The sequence below is a fragment of the Schistocerca gregaria genome, chromosome 5 (genome assembly GCF_023897955.1).
Source record: "Schistocerca gregaria isolate iqSchGreg1 chromosome 5, iqSchGreg1.2, whole genome shotgun sequence".
Lineage (NCBI taxonomy): Eukaryota > Metazoa > Arthropoda > Insecta > Orthoptera > Acrididae > Schistocerca > Schistocerca gregaria.
In genome coordinates, this window is record NC_064924.1 from 498,109,470 (window position 1) to 498,122,701 (window position 13,232).

Sequence of the window (13,232 nt, forward strand, 5' to 3'; positions counted from 1 at the left end):
ATGCCTGATTTCGGTGAGTTCTGATGCGGCTCACCATTGGGGCGCTTGTTTTCGAAAAGCCCCACTCCTCTCACCATTGGGGTGCTTGATTTGGGTGCGTACTAAGGGCAGGTGCGGCTGTCACCATCACTTCATGAACACTTTCCTCATTGTAGTGGTTGTGCTTCGTATTCCACCTGTAGCTGCGTAGCGGCCAGTGCGAGAGTTAAGGTGGAAGAATGGATACACACATAAAAATGAAACACCTTGAGGACAGGGTTCGAGGGCGGTCATCGAATTCCGATGGTGTGGGGCTTCACCATAATCAACACCTTAGTGAACAGAAAACTACGTTACCTACAAGTAGCTTGTTTCCCAGAAACGTCAATGTCTAACCGTTCTGTGCTGAACAATAACATTTGCAATATTCATATAACGTGTTTGAGCCGTGATTTATTTTCAAAGAATATTCTTAAGAATTCCATTTTATTTACTAGTGATTCATCCAGAACATTAACTCATTTAATCATAGTAAGTAAGCATGGGAGTAGTTGCCACGGAGTGTCTGATATAGCCATATGCCTTCTAAAAAATGGGAATTTTATTCACTTTAATAGTGCCTACAAGGATTTTTGAAAAGAAACATATTTAAAATTATAAACAGAAAGCACCCTCTAAATATCGAGTTACAATTTATTCTGAGGCAGACAGAAAGGTTTTGACTGTATGGGCTTTCGGGCTGAAACCCTTGCCGCTCCCTTTTGACACGGCCGTAGTTACGACCGCTCACAACAGCCTCTGAAAGACTACACTGGTGCAAATCTGCAACACACCAGATTACTTAAAGCTAAAAATTTTAACAATTTACACAAGTACACAAGCTATGCACCCCCGTACGAGGTATGCAAATTGTACAAAACACTAAAGATTAAAATATTAACTTTGGCACCGAAGGTGCAACTTGATTTTAACTTCCAACAAAAAGTCTTACGGTCAAATGGTGGCAACTTTATGTACCAAAATAATCATTTAAATAAGAGCCCATGAAATGCAATCTCGTATAAAATTCCGCAAGGTTGGCCAAACAAGTTAAGATGCTCTACAGCACACAGATACCGCCTCTCAAGATGATAGGCAAGATCAAAACATATTTCAGGAATTAGGCCGTTACACTCCAAGCAATAAATTCGTTAACACACCAAATCTGACAAACATGACAGGGGCAGCTACAAACGTACGTTAGATTGATAGGGAGATCACCGAACAACACAAACCGCAGGTTTAGAAACAACCACCTTCCCGCAGGTGGGAAAACTAAGAAGAATGGTGGGACGACCCCAAAGCAAATCGGCTGGTGACCTCACCACGTGAACAAGTAGAATTTAACGAGAGTAAAACAAACAGCATATCACCAATCACTTAACTTCTAATAAACTGCGATTTCTCAAGAGGACCTGGTGCAGCACCCCCAAATAGCTCTCCCGAACCGTCCGATGTCAGCCGCTTCAATGGACGCAGGAAGGCACGCCGATTTCCCGTCTCACGGCGTCGCAGATCGCACCGGCCAGACCGATGTCATGGGTTTACTCCTGTTGCTTTCGTGTCGACCGCGAAGTCACTACCCCTCGCTATACAGCGCGGCCCACTGGACTCAGGTGGCGACCTCACATGCGCCGACGCTCAAGATGAACAAGTCATCTTGTGTCTCAGTGCGCGACAGACCAACTGATCAATCCAACCGCCAATGACCATTGCCTGAGCAAACTTGAGCAGACTGGCGGCCTAACGCGCAGACTCAGATGCAGGAAGTAAGCCCCGACCGGACGACCACTCGCTGAGTTCTCTTACTGGCAGAGCGGAAAGACTCATTTTGCCCGCTTTAAAGGTTGATCCGAACGACAGGCATACTAGCATTCCGAACCACAGACAGACACTAACTGCCTAACAAATGCGGACGAGAGACAGACTAGTAAGCTGGCGACGAGAGACTGACCCAGACTGACTCTCTGACGAGCTTTAGCGCCCCTTAAATGCACGTGAACAGGCAACCTTTCTCCTTTCCCACCAGAGGGAGACACCAAAGCTGCGATTGACACAGCCGCGCGACCGCCAGGAAAGGAGGGCAACTGCTTCACACTACGCCCTGCGGCGCGCTCTCCAAAACAGCAGTTTTTACCACGGCTCAGCGTGAACGTCTGTGTCAACCGTCAGAACACAAAGTGTTAAATTTACATCGTTTGTAACGTAGAATCAAATGCACCATACTTCGTATTAGTCGATTACAGCACCATCTACTACGAAGGAAAACTATTGTTTGGTAAATTGTGTGTATTTTTTGCCAATAAAAATGGGGAATGGAATGAACTGAAATGATCGTGTGGCATTGTTGACCGGGAGTCCCCATCCGGGAAGTTCGACGACCGGGTGCAAGTCTTATTTCAGGCGACGCTGCATCGGGTGACCTGCTCATCGGTGATGATGAGACCCAGACCAAGTCCACAGGCACAGTAAACCTCCAGTCTGGCTCCGACTCAAACAAGGAAGCACTTCATGGTAGGCACTCGCGTTACCTCTCAGCTAAGCAGGCAGACATAAAAATGGGAGGTTGCCATTTACAGGTACAAAAATGACCCAGCTCGCTCAGGAATGGTGGCTGAGAGTTGGCCAGTTGTAGAACAGACAAATGTCCCTTTCACCAGTATTGGGGTTTCACCTAGAACGTTTTTTTGTGCGATGCTTCATATAAAAAGCAGAAACTACTTTAAATGAGTCTAACAACAAGTAACTGCCACGGGAGGACTCAACAAACGTTCTATGGTGCCATTGAAGACACACAAAAATGCACAGCATCAAATCAGTCGGTGCCCCTGGAACCAACCCAGTCAATTCCGGTGTCGCCGTTCCGACGTGACGATCGCTGGTCGCTGTCCAGCGGAACTGCTGTCGTAGACTCGTCACGAGTGGCGTGACCAAGGCGATGGTAACAGCGCCTTATGCATCGCCCACTGGCTTCTTCCGGCAGCTCCGCAATGAAATTCAGGGTGAATTCAACGGTTCCGTAACTATCACACCACAATTTCGTTTATTACATAGATCAGGCTGATAGTGTCCGCATTTGCAAGCTGTACTATCCATTGGCCAAAACACTTCGTCCTTAGTAATTTTGGGCTAAATTCTGCATGTCTAGCTTAGTTAGCAAAAGTTATAGGGAACCGGAATCAAACAAAAGTTTGTTACCGTCCTCGAAGAAAAATATTCAGTAGATGATAACAACGCAACGTATTGCTGTTATATTGATCGATGGTTGACAGACATGATAAACTAATTTCAAACATATATCTTATTAAATGGATGTATATTCTGGCAAAGGCAACTGACTAAGGCGAATACATCGTTTTTTTTAGTGAGTTATTATTATTATGTCGCAGAAAAGATTAAGAGAAAGAAACAAAAAGCCTGTGAAAGTCAACATTAATCTCTGATTTGACAGGCATCGCTAGCAAACTACACTACTGGCCATTAAAATTGCTACACTAAGAAGAAATGCAGATGATAAACGGGCATTCATTGCACAAATATATTATACTAGAACTGACATTTGATTACATTTTCACGCAATTTGGGTGGATGGATCCTGAGAAATCAGTAACCTGAAGAACAACCTTTGGCCGTAATAACGGCCTTGATACGCCTGGGCATTCAGTCAAACAGAGCGTGGATGGCGTGTGCAGGTACAACTGCCCATGCAGCTTCAACACGATACCACAGTTCGTCAAGAGTAGTGACTGGCGTATTGTACCAAGCCAGTTGCTCGGCCACCATTGACCAGACGTTTTCAATTGGTGAGAGATCTGGAGAATGTGCTGGCAAGGACAGCAGTCGAACATTTTCTGTATCCAGAAAGGCCCATACAGGACCTGCAGCATGCGGTCGTTCATTATCCTCCTGAAATGTAGGGTTTCGCAGGTATAGAATGAAGGGTAGAGCCACAGGTCGTAACACATCTAAAATGTAATGTCCACTGTTCAAAGTGCCGTCAATGCGAACAAGAGGTGACAGAGTCTTGTAACCTATAGCACCCCATACCATCATGCCGGGTGATACGCCAGTATGGCGATGACGAATACACGCTTCCAATGTGCGTTCACCGCGATGTCACCAAACACGGATGCGACCATCATGATGTTGTAAACAGAACCTGGATTCAACCGAAAAAATGACGTTTTGCAATTCGCGCACCCAGGTTCGTCGTTGAGTACAACATCGCAGGCGCTGCTGTCTGTGATGCAGCGTCAAGGGTAACGGCAGCCATGGTCTCCGAGCTGATAGTCCATGCTGCTGCAAACGTCGTCGAACTGTTCGTGCAGACGGTTGTTATTTCGCAAACGTCCCCATCTGTTGACTCAGGGATCGAGACGTGGCTGCACGATCCGTTACAGCCATGCGGATAAGATGACTGTCATCGCGACTGCTAGTGGTTCGAGGTCGTTGGGATCCAGAACGGTGTTCCATATTACCCTCTTGAACCTATGGATTCCATACTTCGCTAACAGTCGTTGGATCTCGACCAATGCGAGCACCAATGTCGCGATATTACGTCGAATATCTTTGGTTTAGATTAGCTTTTGTTCTGCAATTACGCAATTCGAAACACTCGAGGTCAAAGAGTATTCAGCAGACTTCAACAAATGCGGTAATCGATACTCTACGGCAATGCACGTCTCGGGCAGATGTTCCTCTGTATTTTTGTTTGTCCAGACGAACTGTATTTGGAATAAGAAAAAATGATTAATGGGGACCACATATAATATGCAAAAACGGGAAGGGTCAGCAAAGTCACATTCCGAAAGAGGAATTTCATACGGGGGATGTCAAACGGTGACCCAAAGACGATTTCTGTTGGCATGAACAGAAAGCTGCGTGATATCCACGAAGTGGAAATATCGAACAGTCCCGTAAAATGATTCTCAACGGTGGCTGCATGTGTTCTGGAGCGGTGAAAATAGGTTTAATTTGTTTTCTTTAGATGCGATTCGATATGTTCGAAGACCGAACAATGGAATGAACGATGGCCGGTACCAAGTGCCCACTGTTAAGCATATCGACGAAAACATTGTGTTGTATGAATGCTTGTTCCATTCCGGTGTCTATTGAAGGCACTATGGATCATTTGAAATATAGTGAAATCTTTAAAACGAGTACGTTTCCCCGTGACAAAGGTAAAATGGAACGAAACTGGGAATTTCAGCACGACAATGTCCTAAGCACACCTGTGCTCGTGCATAGACTTTTTGAGAAGGATGCGACTAAGGATTGGTCTAGCCAAAGGCTATCTGTCAGTCCGAATGGACCCTGCCGCAGGTACTCGATCGAAGGCTAAGGTAACGAAAATTCTCCATCCGCGACGAACTCTTGCAATCTTTGGTTACAGAATGGCTGAAAATCGTCCTGGATAGTTTCGCTGCCCTCGTTGACTACATGCCATCACACTATGCTGCTGTGACTAAGGAGACAGGTTATGCAACCGAGTAATACTGGCTGTTTACACTGAATCGAGATCCACAACTTTTTAAACTACAGTAATTTTGTAAAACTATCTGTGATAATGCCAGTTATCGGACACAGCGTTTCTTGTTTGGTGATAATTGCTCGATTACTCGATTAGCGCTGTTACACGAGTGACAGAACAGTTATAAAGATTTTTGTTTGAATAAGTTGTTTTTCTTATGAATATGTTTTTTGTCAAAATACATATTGTTGATACTGTAGACTACGTACTCTTTTCAAATAGGATGAGACTCTCTGAAACACCTTGTATTTGACTGGTTTGCTGATATTACTCACTTCGTTTTAGGAAGAGCTGCGTCAAAATTTCCCACAAATTCGCAAAAACTCAACCCTCCGGTTTTGCTTTTGTTGCAACGCATCCCACTTCAGAGCAAAAAAATTCAGTGGCATGGGAAACTTCGATAACTACCATCGCAAAGTTAAATATCGTTTACCGGCCTCTTTCCGGCATATCTGCAGCTTCTACTCCGCAAACATACAAACATGTCAGTCGCTTTCAATTTCTTTACTTGGAAAACAATGTGTACTTCACGGAGAACATATAAAAATTTTCTGAGTGTATTGGGAAATGAATTAAATGTTTGTTGATGTTATGTCACATTCTGGATATCACGGTAAACATCACTATTCTCGTCAGCAAATGTTATAAATTTATCTTTTCAGCTTTAAGCACTTAGTTAATTGTTTTCCATCCCATTTTTCTTGTGTATTTACTGTCCTCGCCTTTCATTGCATTGTAATTTGCTTTGTCCTGACCACCAAAATCCGGCCCTATACTTCTATGCAATGTCTTTGTTTAGCTTTTATTTTTCGGTAATTGTTAGGATGTCTCTTACTTTTCATACTGAATAAAGTATTGGTATCCACTCTAGATATGTGTCATTTAATGAAATTATACCACCACAGTGCGCTATTTCCACAATATGAGAAAGACGTTTCTGACCAAAAACGTAACACGTGTTCCACAATGAAAACAAAAGATACACAATCTTGTTATATTCTTCTTGTACGCAATTCGTTACTTTAATAGCTTTTGACACAGGCCGATGTAGCCTGTGATTTTTTTGGCATTCTACATTATTCGTGCACTTCATCTTGTGAACAAAATTTCATCTGTATGATAATAACAGTTTCGCTATAGCGTGTTCACTTTAACTGGTGACAACGAAATATCTCGGAACCGACGCATCATACGAGAAAGATATTCTAGAAGAAAAGTTAGTATTGATAATGGGCACATCTGTCTGTGGTACAACTGGCCAGTTGTAGTATATACAGCATATGTTTGTCGTACTATGCGTCATTTTCGAGATATTTAGTTGTCTCAAGTAAGACGAACACCCTGTTGCAAGCTTAAACTCTGCGTCTCATGTTGGCAGGTGTATTATCCTTAGCTTCATCAAACAAGAAGTTATGGCAATGTATCCTGTAAAGTAGGGGAACGCTACTTTTTTTCAAGATTTATTATTCGTATTTGTCACGTCTCGTTAGGATGCGACAGTTCAATTACTTTGTAACTATAAGTTGATACATTAGTCTACGAAAAGAGTATCAAAGACAGGCTTTCAGATATCATATATGAGAAATATATGAGAACCCATTGGCGTCAAAATATCAGAACATAGCCACTACGAACGGATTATGGGACCATGTCGTATGCATCTTCCTTTCAGTATCTCGAAGAACTTATACTAGCATTTGGATTAGCAAATAAAACTAACATGGAATGTGCCACTAAACTCAGGAAAATGTACACAATAATATGGGATCACTACCATAAGCGAGTGATGTACCGAAATGCGAAACTTCAGCATTACAAATCAATTGCTTAACGTGAACAATTGTATGCCTTCAATAGTACTTCTCTAGGAGGCTAGTCAGAAATTGTTTAAGTTGAAAAGGAAAGACAAAACATTTTCAGAAAAATTTATAGTCCCATTAATATAAATGCCATATTGATTAAAAGAAAAATTGCATAACTATACACAGGTAAATTCGCTGTTGCAATATGTACCAGCACAGGAGTTTGAAGTTCTTTGGCCACTCTGCATGATGGACAATAATTAAAAAGCTACGTAGTGTAACAAGTTCCGAAAAGGTAAAAATTACCTGGTTAGTAGAAATTAAGCAGAACGTACGGAAAAAGGACGCCACAGAAGGCAAAGTCAGAAAACGCAAGCCCTTTCGAATCCTAATTGCAAATCAAACATTCGCAGCGAAAGCTAAAAATATCATTGGTAAACAGTGAAAAAAGGAAACGAAGAAACAACAAGCCGAATTAATTTATAGGAGAAAAAAATAAAGCTGTCAAACCAAACTAACAAATTCAAACGCGCTGTTTAATTGGTCATCACAACGAAAGAAGAAAACTTTGAGCAAATACGAATTAATTCCAGTCACTTACGTGACGGTGTAATATTTATCGTGGTATGTATCTAAATTTGCAAACAGTATCCGTTCAGGAATTCCTGTAGGTTAGAGAAGGTGTTTTCAACTAAAACGATTTCATTATCTGTTAATGAATTTAATAAATGAGAGAGGCAAATTACTTTTCCTCCAGTGCCTGTTTATGGTTGATCTGTGAAAGGGCGAGATAAGTTTCATTTTTACTGTTGTTTTAAAAAAAAGTTACGTTAAGATTTTATGACTCGTCTAGCTGAACTGTGTTATATGGGAAGATCTATAGTAAGTGATTCCGAAGTCCTTGTCGATATGTACGACCATTATAGGTAACAGACAGAATAAAAACATATGTTACAGACAGAACTCTTTATTTGTTTCTTATGATAGTCTGAAGTACGTATATTACGTGGGATTATATGTGAAAGGAAGGCACTGGGGCAGCACGGTTGCCTGCCAATGTGGGTGGCGATCGAGATCACGGTAACAGCTCGTGGGACAAGAGCATTAAATCTATGACGTGGCGTAGGACAGGCCAGTCATTAGCGGGTACGTGGCGCGTGCTGCGGCCTGTCAGCATCAGCGGCTGTCATCTGCTGATTACTCCATTAAGCTGGTCATCGCTGACGCGTATTTGATGCGACAGCGCCCTAGACCTCGCCATGCTGTCAAATTATGCTTACGCACAGGACTCATACTCACACTAGCAGCTGAAGCACCGGGCCCTGGTGGAAGTGAACGCTAGTGCTGGCGTCACTCGTCACCGTGTAACTGCTATATAGGCGCTCCTATTCTATCACTGTCATTTACGGATCGTATTCTAACACAGCGCCCTAATTTCTCATTCAATGTTCCATTTTTACAATATGATATTAACGGGGATTGTCTGATACGCATGTCATCCTCGCGATGCTTGAGCCTTGTAACTACAAAATTTTGATCGATAACCATCTCTGTTGTGCTACTACCCTTACAGAATTATCCTGTAGAGCCTATCATCAGTAAATTTGCCATAGAAATCTGTCAGTAACCAGTAACACCATCTGTATCCATCCCAAACATCAAGTACCATACGCCCACCTTTTTCTAGGCTTACCACCCCTTCTCCATCTCTATTATTATCTAATAATAGAACATCAGGAGCAGCTCACCAGCCGAATTTGCGCAGAGGTATCGATTTCCTAGTGAATAAATTCTTCTTGAGGTATTCCACACTAAAACTGACAGACACTTTGGTTTATTCAACACAGCTGCAGTGACAGAAATGCCAAATTTGTAACCTGTCTGTGGTAAAGCCTGTAGAGCTACTAGAGCAAAAACAGAGCAAGATATTTATGCAGTATCCCAAAATGATCCCTAACCATATCACCATTCTCAATTTTTAAGTTTTCCTATCTGGTGATCTGGTAATTATCAATGTCCACAGACAAAGGTTTTCTGGATCAGCTCTGGTGGTGTTGTCACTAGCTGCCTGATCGTCCAACTTGATCTAGTACAGCCAATGCTGGTCAGTAAATTCTGGACATGGGCCGTAGTTGAGGGAACCATTTGTCATTTGGCGAACGCCTTCTAGACACTTCTCAGTGACTGTCCTGTGTTAACCTCAGTTTTTAAGTTAACTTTAAGTAACGAAACAAGATCCCTATCACTCCATCTCTGTCCAGTATTGTTGAAATGGGACGTGGTGACACATAGACCGGCCAAACGTCCTGACTGCAGGAGTGCATGCATCTCGTATCTGGAGACACATCCCCTGCGACACTGACGTTTTCGTTGTCCATCGGGTCCTGTTTGCATACAGCATGAGTGGACAGCACTGCTGGGGAAGTGCGCCCCTGGTAACTGAGAGGTCAGCGCGATGGAATGTCATACCTAACGGCCCAGCTTCGATTCCCGGCTGTGTTGGAGATTTTCTCCGCTCAGGGACGGTGTTGTGTTGTCCTTATCATCATTATTTCATCCCCATCAACACGCAAATCGCCAAAGTGGCATCAACTTGAAAGATTTGCACCAGGCGTACAGTATACCCCAAGGGTGGCCCTAGCGACATATCATTTCCATTTCCACTGCTGGGAAAGTATGCTGAGCTATAGGATTTTCTTCAGAGATTCTACAACCAATGTTTCCCAATGACTGCTGAAGACAAACAGCACTGCATCATGCTTGTCGATGAAGATGACACAAGGCGAGGTCTAATGTTGTATTGTGGAAGTGGTAGTCTGAGGTAAGGTATATTTCAGGGGTGAAAGTGGTTCATGTGACCTCAAAGATTTGCTCCTTGGCGTCTACCATAACAGGTGGCGATAACTGCACCTGGTATCCAACATGCTACCCTGGACATAGGAATGTGACCACAATAGGGATCTCACAGAGTACTTCAGGTGTGGTGGCGAAGCTGATGAATGTATCAAGGGACAAGACAGATCTAAAAAGGAGTGTTGATGGTGGACATGGAGTATCTTGGCTGCAGACAACCCATGAACTGGATGGTTATATACGAGAAGAATAATTCCCCCATAGCATAGTGGTCTGTAGCCATCACTTCTTTAAGACCTCGTTTTTTACTTTGTCATTCGGGGCTAAATCAAACAGGGCTGCGAATAAATGATCAGTGAGAGAAAAATAGCGAGAAGAAAGTAATAAGCTGAGAAAATAACTTTCAGGGACGAGATGGTGGTGCGATCAGTGGTATATTGCATTTCTGCCACATATGAGAGAGTAATAGTGCCAATTACCCAAATGTCGCCATGGAAATATCCATGTGTACATGGTTCCATTGAGCTTGTGGTATGAGCCAGATGTAATGCTGAAGTGGAATATTCTAGTATGAGCTGCTGGCGGCTATACACACTACGTCTTTGTCAGTTCCAGATTGTATGCCATTGCCATCATGTGAGTGAAGCTTCAGAGGTGCATGAAGACCATGTGTAGGTCTCAGGACTAACGTGACAGAGACATTATCACCCTGTAGTTTGCATTTTCTAGGGTACAAACAATTACACTATTGATGACCTGTCACTGATGCTGGACTGAGTGATACATGCGTATTTCTAGAGCTGAAAGTGTATGTATTGGCCAGCTGTTGGTAACAAAGTGCCATCCTTGCTGAAATTGGAGAACACTGCATTTTACCATCCTGATGGTCATTGATTGATTAAAAACAATGTATAATCTCAGTGATAGTTTCATCGATATCCAAGAGAGTAAAATGGGTCGAGATCTCATGAGAAAACCACGTCTACATTTACATGGTGAGATGTTGCATGATAATGTCCTAGTGGTACTTGCTTAATAAGGGGTTCCAGCTTTGAAGCTACTGGGCAATTTTATCAGGAAATTTGAATTTAAATATTTTGTACACGCTTTTTTGGTAACAGAGAGTCTGTAAAACCAGTCCATAGACCAGTCCAGTAGAGGGCAACCATGTTCCAATCGTCACGAGAATGATACCAACTCGGTGAATGATATGTCAGTGGAGCTATCTCACGTGCAAATCCTGACAGTGATGCCCACTAGATAAGAGGGGCGGTTACTGGACGTCGTATGTTGTGGAGTCTACTATAAAAGGTCCAGCAGTGTGCACTGCAGGATTTCAGTTGGTGATCGGCTTTTGAGTGGGATGTTCCTGTAAATTGATATGCATCGTATCCTACTTACTGGCGATGGTGGAAGCTTTTGTCATTTGCGTTTTTACTGTGTACACGAAGCACTCATCTCGTCGTTACAGGATGGATGAAACGAGGCACAATACAAGCGTTGGATGCCGTTGATTTTGCATTTATTCATAAACTGAATGAACCGAAATTTTATCACAATGTCCGAGACCAAGAACCCCCTCTGTGGCGAATATATTTTTAGGGCATGGATGGTCACGGCTAATGTAATATTTGAGAAAGCTATATAGGGAAATTTGCAGAGCTCATCGCCTACTAGCAGCCACCAAAGAAGAGGCCACCATAGGCGATGTGGACTGGCTCACGATGTTGCGCCTGCATCAGCTAGGATGAAAACCCTTCCAGAGTTGCCGCCTAGGTGGCATTGCAGTTAGCAGAGCCACGACAGCGAGTTGTAATGGTTCTCATTTAATGGTAAAACATAATTCTCAAAATTAAGTAAGTTGGTGAAGTTTTGAGTTCAGTATGCGAAGACGTATGTCTTCGTGGCTTTTACACGGAAACTAAATGTGTTCAAGGACAAACGTCTGGGACGAGAAGCTTGTCATTTGTGGCCACCTGGAGAGTTAGATTTAAAATCTATACGTGATTTTGTAAAAGCAAATAAGACAGCAATGTTCTATTTTAAACACAGGAAGTACATGGTAAGTTACTATAATATTCTGAACCATGCAAAGCTACGAACCATACTGTAAGGAAACTAACCAATGAGAGTGTTTCTTGGCTGAGGTAAGACTGGAGAAGAGACGCGCCATCTCACGCTGGCAATAAAGACCACACCGCTGCTAACGTTACGGAGATACCAGATAGAATTACATCTACATCTAAAACAAACAATTTGCGTCACACTTAAGTGGCAGGCGGAGAGTTGTTCAAACCACCTTCAGACTAAACTAAACTCGGTCAGAACAGGCCTTGGAAGGCCGAACGGGTCCGACCCGCTGCCGTGTCATCCTCACCCTCATGCGTCACTGGATTCGGATATGGAAGGGCGTATGGTCAGCACACCGCTCTCCCGGCCGAATATTAGTTTACTACACCGGAGCCGCTACTTGTCAATCAAGTAGCTCCTCACTTTGCCTCACAAGGGATGAGTGCACCCCTCTTACCAACAGCGCTCGGCAGACTGGATGATCAACCATCGAAGTGCTAGCCCATCTCGACAGCGCTTAGCTACGGTGATCTGACGAGAACCGGTTTTACCTCTGCGGCAAGGCCGTTGTCATTCCCTAACACTACATGGGAAAACGGAATGGTTAAATCTCTCTGTACGAGCTTTCATTTCTGTTCCTTTTTACGATGATCATTTACCACTGTGTAGGTTGGCAACAATAAAATAATTTCACATTCAGAGGAGAACGTTGCTTATTGAAATTTCGTGAAAATTTGTCTCGCAACGAGATATGTCTTTGTTTTGGTCATTGCCACCCCAACTGTTCCATCATATCCGTGATACTCTCTTCCACGTTTCGCGATAATGCTAAACGAGTACGGTCCAAGTCGGCTGGTAAAGTGTACGTTGCTTGGGTGCAACTCTCAAAAGTAAAGCTAGCTGTCATTTATTGCAATACATCTTGGAAACGACCTGTAAGTTCAGTGACTTGCTGGAGA